This window comes from Sprattus sprattus (assembly GCF_963457725.1).
Source record: "Sprattus sprattus genome assembly, chromosome: 12".
NCBI lineage: Eukaryota > Metazoa > Chordata > Actinopteri > Clupeiformes > Clupeidae > Sprattus > Sprattus sprattus.
In genome coordinates, this window is record NC_137910.1 from 30,546,381 (window position 1) to 30,555,605 (window position 9,225).

At 39.9% G+C, this 9,225-nt stretch overlaps 1 long non-coding RNA gene across 1 annotated transcript; it reads right to left on the reverse strand.

Moving 5' to 3' along the window:
* Positions 1-354: 354 nt before the first annotated feature.
* LOC308372954 lies at positions 355-4,027 on the reverse strand. Its single transcript, XR_013968839.1, has 3 exons — positions 3,954-4,027; positions 588-715; positions 355-472 (listed from the first exon to the last, which is right to left on the reverse strand). It is a non-coding gene; the product is annotated as an uncharacterized lncRNA (long non-coding RNA).
* Between the last annotated feature and the right edge of the window lie 5,198 nt (positions 4,028-9,225).

The following is a 9,225-nucleotide window of genomic DNA, read 5'->3' on the forward strand; positions in this document are numbered from 1 at the left end:
TAAACCAGTTTTTGGCCAGTCGGAAAAGGGGCTTAAATGAATTGTGTTTGAACAAGACTAAGCTGAGAACAACTACAATTTCCCATTCTCTGTATTTTTATTCTGTATATATATAAAAAAAAAACTAACAGGTAACCATACAGCAACTGGTTCTGAAACAAACAAAAACAAATTCAACTGAATTGGAAATGAAAGAAAAAAAGTAAAAAAAAAAAAACTAAACAAAAATCCACAGACTCTTGATATCTTCTAATATAATTTCCAACTCGACTGCAAATGTAAATGTTTTTTTTTTCAATAAGGCCCAATACATCAGCCCTTCATCTCCAAGTGGATTAGCAATCTTGTCACTTCTTGCGACGATCAGCTACTGCTGGGCAGCTCCGCTTGGGTGTCCAATGCACACAATGCTAGGCTGGTGGCCTCTCGATGAATCAGGATTCTCAAGCAATGATGAAATGCTCGTTCTAGGCTGTAACACAAAACGTTTGAATTACTACATTATTAAACCAGCATGGGGAGGAGACCACAACACAACATCAGGAGGTTCAGTGATGCAACCAATAAGTCATAAGACACAAACATACTTGCACAAAGTCCATGAGGTAGGAAATGGCTGATTTAACACTGCAGCGACTCCATCCAGCCCCTCGTCCTGATGGCATTGGTGGAAGAAGGTGTATGAGCATCTGAAGTGCTTTGAAGCAAAGCATGTCTACATGAAAATATTAGAATCCAAATTAGATATCTACCATTACACAAGGTTAAAGTGCATATGACACCTAAAAAAAAAAGGTTAACGGCATATAATTATCAAGACTATACATAAAACATAGTACTTTGAAGTCATGTGTAAACCCGATGATTGAAAAATTAGGTTTGTACACGATTTCAAAGTGTGGTTTTCGCGACGCTCTTCGGCAAGCAGTGCCGGCTTACCTGAAACCTGAAGTCTGTGGCAGAAAATTGCTCAAAATTGCTGAATTCTTCACCCTCCATCGATAGCTGTGTGGTGTGGGAACGAATGAAGTCTACCACCACTGACATCACAGGGTCACCTGGCAGTAGACCTCATTCGTTCCCACGCCACACAACTAGCGATGGAGGTTGAAGAATTCAGCAATTTTGAGCAATTTTCTGCAACAGACTCAAGCAGAGATGAGATTGAGGAAGACTTCGATCCAGATCAGTTTGTAAAGGTGATTGTGAGCATTGAGCCGTATCTGGAAGACGAGCCAGCAGAAGAGCCGAGTTCTGACAGTGATGACATAGAAGTTAGCTAGCCTCGCTGCTAATAAGTATAACGCCCCCCTCATTGAGGCAGATGTACCGTTTGCCTCCAGTCTCTTACAGTACCTTGCGTAAGTATTCACCCCCTTGGATGTTTTACCCTTTTATGGCTTTTATAAATCAGTCATGGTCAATATAAGTTTGCTTTTTGGACAAAAAAATTCACAAAATAGCTCTCTTTAATGTCAAAGTGAAAATATATTTCTACACAGTTATGTAAATTAAATACAAATATGTAATGAAAATAAGTGCTTGCATAAGTATTCACCCCCTTTATCACCCCCTTTGTATAGACTGACCTATTTCAACAGAGGTCCAGCCAATTGGTGCTAGAAGTCTCACAATTTGTGTAATGGGGGTCAGTGTGCAGTGAATGTGTCTCAAGTGATTGTAGTATAACGACACCTGTGTCTGGAAGGTCCATTCACTGGTCAGTATTCAGTAATCAGTATTACTGGCTATTGTTAAACCATTAAGACCCAAGATCACTCTAAGCAACTCAGAGAAAAGGTTGTTGAAAAGTATAAGTCAGGGGAAGGATACAAAAAAATGTCCAAGGCACTAAACATCCCCTGGAATTCTGTTAAATCCATCATCAAGAAATGGATGGATTGTGGCACATGTGTAAATCTGCCTAGATCAGGCCGTCCTCACAAACTGAGGGGCCGTTCAAGAAGGAGACTAGTAAGATAGGCCACCAATAGACCTATGACTACTCTGAAGAAGTTTCAAGCTTCAGCAGTTGAGATTGGAGAAACTCTGCATACCACCACTGTTGCCTTGGTTCTTCACCAATCTAAGCTTTATGGAAGAGAGCCACTGTTGAAAAAAAGGATCGACTACAGTTCGCCAAAAGGCATGTGGAAGTCTCCATGGTCAAGTGGAAGAAGGTTCTGTGGTTTGATGAGACCAAAGTGGAGCATTTTTTCAACAGTGGCTCTCTTCAATGAAGCTTTGATTGGTGAAGAACCAAGGCAACAGTGGTGGTATGCAGAGTCTCTCCCATACCAGCTGCTGAAGCTTGAAACTTCTTCAGAGTAGTCATAGGTGTCTTGGTGGCCTCTCTTACTAGTTTCCTTCTTGCATGGTCACTCAGTTTGTAAGGACGGCCTGATCTAGGCAGATTTACACATGTGCCATATTCCTTCCATTTCTTCATGATGGATTGAACAGAATTTCAGGGGATGTTAAGTGCCTTGGACATTTTTTTGTATCCTTCCCCTGACCTGTACTTTTCAATAACCTTTTCTCTGAGTTTCTTAGGGTGATCTGTGGTCTTCATGTTGTAACAGTAGCCAGGAATACTGATTACTGAATACTGACCAGTGAATAGACCTTCCAGACACAGGTGTCGTTATACTACAATCACTTGAGACACATTTACTGCACACTGATCCCCATATCACTAATTGTGAGACTTCTAGCACCAATTGGCTGGACCTCTGTTGAATTAGGTCAGTCTATATATCATGATGGATTGAACAGAATTTCAGGGGATGTTAAGTGCCTTGGACATTTTTTTGTATCCTTCCCCTGACCTGTACTTTTCAATAACCTTTTCTCTGAGTTTCTTAGGGTGATCTGTGGTCTTCATGTTGTAACAGTAGCCAGGAATACTGATTACTGAATACTGACCAGTGAATAGACCTTCCAGACACAGGTGTCGTTATACTACAATCACTTGAGACACATTTACTGCACACTGATCCCCATATCACTAATTGTGAGACTTCTAGCACCAATTGGCTGGACCTCTGTTGAATTAGGTCAGTCTATATAAAGGGGGTGATAAAGGGGGTGAATACTTATGCAATCACTTATTTTCATTACATATTTGTATTTAATTTACATGACTGTGTAGAAATATATTTTCACTTTGACATTAAAGAGAGCTATTTTGTGATTTTTTTTGTCCAAAAAGCCAACTTATATTGACCATGACTGATTTATAAAAGCCATAAAAGGGTAAAACATCCAAGGGGGTGAATACTTACGCAAGGTACTGTAGCTCTTTCACAGCTGTTGTTTGTTAGGTCAGCCATTCTAAATACGTGAAATACATTCCCTATTTAATGGAAAGAGAGCAATGCTTCCAGCATTACTTCACAGCAAATTACTTTAGTTGTCATTTCAAGCTTGCTGGAGAAGGCACTCTTGTGCGACACACATTCTGCACCCACTTCTCGCGTACTTCCTCGTCTTTTGGAAATTTGAAAAGGCTAAAAGAATGGGAACTGACGTTCGAGCAATATGCTGCAACACACCGTGAAGGCATATTTACAACTGAGAAAATAGCCGGTGGCTCCCTGAGAAAATGTGTTTTCTGTCAGGAAAAATGGCGACCAAGTGCAACAGAGTACCTCCGTTTAAGTAATTTAAGTTTTTTAACGCAGGGTGGTAGTGAGTGGCTTGGGAAGTCGGTAGCTCAGTGGCGCTGCATTCAAATGATGATTTTAACAAGTCAAATGTGTATATTTTTCCTCAACATATATATATCGATTGTGAAATACCACCTTTGTTCTATTTATTAAAAAAAAATAGTATTGAGGTGTCATATGCACTTTAAGTTATCTTGAACAATTAAACTGGCTTCAGTTATTATCCATTGCATAAAAGTTATAAGTGCATTTCCCCCCTATCTTTCTGAATGCGAACCAACATACCATCACTGTTGTTCCTGGTGGTTGAAGGATTTTCCAGATCCTCAGACAACTCCAACGCAGCAACCTTCATTAGCTTAGGAATGATGTTCATCTGCCATTTGCGAAGGAAAAGATCAGCTTTCCCCTCAAACTGGCTATCGAAGTCAAACTAAGATGTACAAAGATAAATATTCCATCCAATTTATTCATTTGAATTTACAGGCTATATTTACTGAGATATTGGGGGGGGGGGGGGGGGGGGGGGGGTAAGTGTTCCTTTTCATGGGTTGAAGGTAGAGAGTGGACATGAGGCATCAGTCAATAATACCAAAAATACAATGGCCCTTATTTCTGAAACAATAAACATTTGGTACATCAGTAAAATGTGGGGTGGGAAGGTAACACTTACATATCCCTCATTGTGTTCCTGGATTTTGACACTCAATTTAGGAAACGTGGTGACAACATTCTTGTCAAGACGCACCTTGTCATCACTGGATGGGTAACTGAAAATAACAGACAGCATCAACCAAACCATTTCTAAACACACATTGAAGAGTTCAGAAGTCCACCTGACCTTTTTTGTGGTAAATTGGAAAAAACACAGCTGGCATGATTATCGTATAGTAGGCACTGAGAATATTTCCCTTTATATCATACCTAAATTTTTAAGTTTTTGCACCTGAACTCTTCAATTAGAAACATGTATTGCCATCAGTTATACTCACACTTCACATGTATTGACTAAAATATTAATTTTAAGTATGAGATATATAAGAACAACTTCCACTCCACTGTCAATACTTTTGAATCTCACACTTTGACAGTGTCGTCAACTTACAATCCTCATCTCTCCTCAAGATTGCTGACAGCAACCCTCACAAGTAGCACCCTGTTTTTTGTGCATATGGTACCAGATTTCTCATATTCTGTGAGTATGTTTGGAGCTTTTGATTGAATTAGTACTTTGAGTACTCCAATCCACTGTCGTCCAGCCTGTCATGGGAAGGTAGAAAATGTGTCTGTCTTGGCAGGGGAGGAGGCTGGAGAAAAACACAAACCAATACAAAAATGTATGAGCCATTGGTGCAGTTTAAAATCCCTAAACAAACATTTAAAACACATATTTTCAACAGGACTGCACAATTACTTAAAAAATTAGCAACAACTATTCAACCAAAGTTTTCTTATCTTACAGACTTACCGGACATATCAGTTGAATTTCTGCATCCGCTAGCTCAGAACCCGACCAGAAAAAAACAACTGAAATGTATCAAGTTCGTTGATGTCTGTGTTACGATCTGTATCAATAAACTCATTGAAGTCGGCATTATACATGAGAAATCAATCTATATATACACTTCAGAAGGTAGGCCATCTTGAGATTTTCATTCATCAAGTAATTCCTTCGCAGGTGGTAAACTATCTTGCAGATCTCTCTGCCATCTAGGTAGATAGATGCCAGTATTTTTTTTAAAGCTAGCCTCCATTTGCTGATAAAGAGAAGAAAAACAAGGTTTTAGTCATTATTCACTACAGTAAAAAAAAAAAAAAAAAAAAACAGACAGCCACTTCTACCATTGCCATTGTTTTGCTAGCTTATCAAACCATGTAGCAAAATTAGATTGATAGATAGTGCCGTATTTGAGTAATTAAATCTTACCGAACTGTGTTTTATTTGAACCGTTCAAGGCCGGTTACTCTGTTGTAGAATTGAACAGAAAAAGAAAATGTAACAGGTCAGGAACAGACAATACAATGACCAATACTCAAGCTATGCATTCAAGTTCACAGGAGATTGCTCCCGATTCCATTGTGCCTTGTCTGTGGGGGGGAACTCGAACAAACTAAACTTAAAAGGCATTTCACAACCAAACAACACAATAACATGTAATGCTGGTGTGCCGTGAGACTTTTTTCCCCATAGAATACATAGATTGTGCTTCGAGAGAAAAGGGTTTGGGGAAAACTGATTTACACCACTGGCGTTGCCCCTGCTCTATGGTTATAATATAAAATGGAGCAAACTAGCCAACACGATATGCTAAATAGCTAGCCTTAAAGCTATGGCAAAAGAGTATCTATGATATGTGCTTAAAAGAGCCTTCGTCATTAGAAAACGCAATATGTTACTAGCCAGGTTTTTACTTTCTCTCACTCTGCATGTTTTCAATAGCAAATACAAAATGCCAACCAATTTTACAGATTAAATTATCCAGGTTGGCTAGCTAGCTAACTTGAACTGTACATGTTACCTTAGCTAGCTACTATGGCTTACATTACCTAACGACTACAAACTGAAGGTTGTTAGTGCAAGCTAGCTAGTCAAAGTTAGCCAGAGCCTCATATGGTGTTGGCTACACTCACATTACGGCCCCCATTCAGCACACCAACATGACAGCACGACAACCTATACACAATGAGCCTTTCATCGTCAAATACAATGCCAGGGTATTAAGCTTTTTATTTTTGAGAACTCAATTAAAGTACAAAGACATTTACCTTTAGTCTTCTGCTGTCGTGTGTCTTGTCAGTGTTGAAACTCCGTGGTAACCAGTGCAAGAATGTTCTATTTGGGCGCGCGCAGACCCTACATCGGCCTCAATGCGGGAGGCGTATGAGAGCATAGACATAACACATGTATATGTCTATGTATGAGAGCATAATCTGTATGCTAACGGTATACTTTTAGCAGAGAGGCTAGCTAGCTTAAGCTACTATGGTTCTTAATGGGGTTTTGGTCTACGCGAAATCAGCAACCTAAAATAATATTTGAGAGCCTTAGTTAAAACCACCAATACTGTGCACCATCCGTGTTGCACATAAACAACTAACCGAGTCAATGTAGACGTATAAAAAGTCGTGTAGATAGCTTAATTCACATCAAATATTTCCCACTAACAGGCTACACGCCGCCATCTTTGTTCAGTTTCGATATTTTTGAGTGACTCACTCTCAACCAATCAGAATGCTTGATTTCATCTACCCGTGTTACAACAGTAAATATACGTATTTCTAATGGGTTTTTTCTGTGTAAAACAACAGAAATATTCTGTGTTTTTACATTTACAGTGATTTCATGTTATTTTACATTTGTCATGTAAAATCACAGTTTCTTTTTGTAAAATGAATGGTATTTTAAAAATACAGAAAAAAACTGTAAAAAAAAACAGTAAAATTCTGTTTTATTACATTTTTTTTTTACAGTGTATCCTCTCCTCTCCTGCTCTCCCTCTTCTATCTTTCAGATGGAATCCTGTCCTCCACAGCTCTCTTCTGCCACTCTGTTTGTCTCGCCTTTACTCATCTCAGGTTTTCTGTCTAGGTTCTTTCTCACTCATGCATTCAGGTTAATCAGGTATATTTGGTCATGTTAGTGTATTTGGTGCAGTTGGCATGCATCTTGTTTATTCAATTATTATTATTTACAGTTGTATTTATTCATTTGTTTTTTTACCTGACATTCAGTTTGACTGATACTTACCACGTATTGTATTAATAATCACCTGTGTGTGAATTTTTCCACAATATTTACTACTCTCATGCAATTTATCTCTCAAAGTCCAACCCTAACGTCCTTGTCGTGAGAGGTGGAAACAGGTAATGCTGGCCAATAGGGCACTGGTGAAGCTCATAGGCCAATCCCATATAAAGTGGATAAAAATGATTACTGAAACATTGATGAAGAAAAAGAAACCCCGCAACCTGAGAGAGGAAGACTCTCCAACCATACAGGTTGAAGAGGAAATGAAGACGCATTGTGGTATCATGAGAGGCTTTACCACTGAGCAGGTGTAGGGCAGTGCGTAATCACTTGGACAGAGCAGGCGAAAATGCTTTTAAACGAGGAATCCGGTTTATTAACCAACACAAAGTCTTTCAGGAAGCAAACATAAAAGTTCTTCAAAGGCAAAACATAGGCTTCCTAAAGTTGCTCCAAACTTAAATCAAAGTTCCTCAGACACCGAGCTAAGTTTGTGGCACGCACAATGTCACCCGTTTCTCTCTGTGTGTCCCCACTCTCAACTCTTTTCAAACTCGTTCCTGCTCAGGTGCCAACCTACTCTAACCATTTGCACCTGAGCTTGCAATCAGTGGATGGCCAGACATTCCTAGTCCCCAGAGCACCTCCCGAGGGTCCTAGAGCCTGCCCCGTATAGGCCTGCTGAGGTAATTCACTCCCATTACCACCTAGTGGAACCCCAAGCACAGCTTGTGGTACCACAGCATTTCGAAAACCATACGGAGAGGGTGCGTCAGAATCTTCTATCTCCCAGGCAACCCACTAACATTGCAACCTGGAACATCAGGACCATGTACACAGCAGGAAAAACGTCAACCATAGCAAGTGAGATGAGGAGGTACAAGATCTCTATCCACGGTCTGTGCGATACCAGATGGCTCCAGACAGGAGAGGTGAAACTGGCCAGCAGCGAGTCCATGCGCTATTCTGGACATCCAGATGATAAAGCACCACACACAGAGGGAGTGGCCTTTATGCTCTCCAAAGAAGCACATAGGGCCCTCATCAGCTGGGAACCCATTAACCCTCTAGATCCCATAGCGGCCGCCGACGGCCTGCTTGTATTCTCCCATAGCGGCCACGGTCGGCCGTAACTTTTAAAGACACAGTGTTTATACTACAACATTAATATGAAAAAAATACACCGCTAATGGATAGATTAACTTCTTACTTTTATTTTGAAAGCGGAAACTTGATATGCTGTCATTGGCTTTTTTAAAGTATTTGCTAACTAAACGTCGCTACTGACAGATTGCCTGAGAATTACAGTCTCTTGCAGTAAAGGCTAGAAATCAGACATCTGCATCTGTTCTCTGCATCTGTTCTCACTGGCTGATATCGTATTTTTGTGCACCAATGACGACGACTAATCACGTTTGTATGACAGTAACGATCCTGTTAGAGAAGTAAGAAATAAGAAAACGTATTCAAAATAGAAAAATAAGTATCCACCTGTTTACTCTGACTAGCTTACTAGCTTAGTAACGTCTTCTTATGGCGGTCACTGAGAAGTGTTGGTTTACAATTAGCACCAGCCTCCTCGAAGACAGACAAAAGTCATAGCTAGATCAGTGATAATTGAATGGATTGTATACCCATGACACTTTTATTGCAGAGAGATGTAACATTTAATAATTGGTCTTTGAGGGAAGTTCAGTAAAGCTAGGTTTCATGTTACCTCACTTGTGGAAATGGCCGTCAATTCGTGACTTTCGCAACCTACGAAGGAAGCACCTGCGTCTGTTGGAGAGAGCTATTTTGTGCACATAT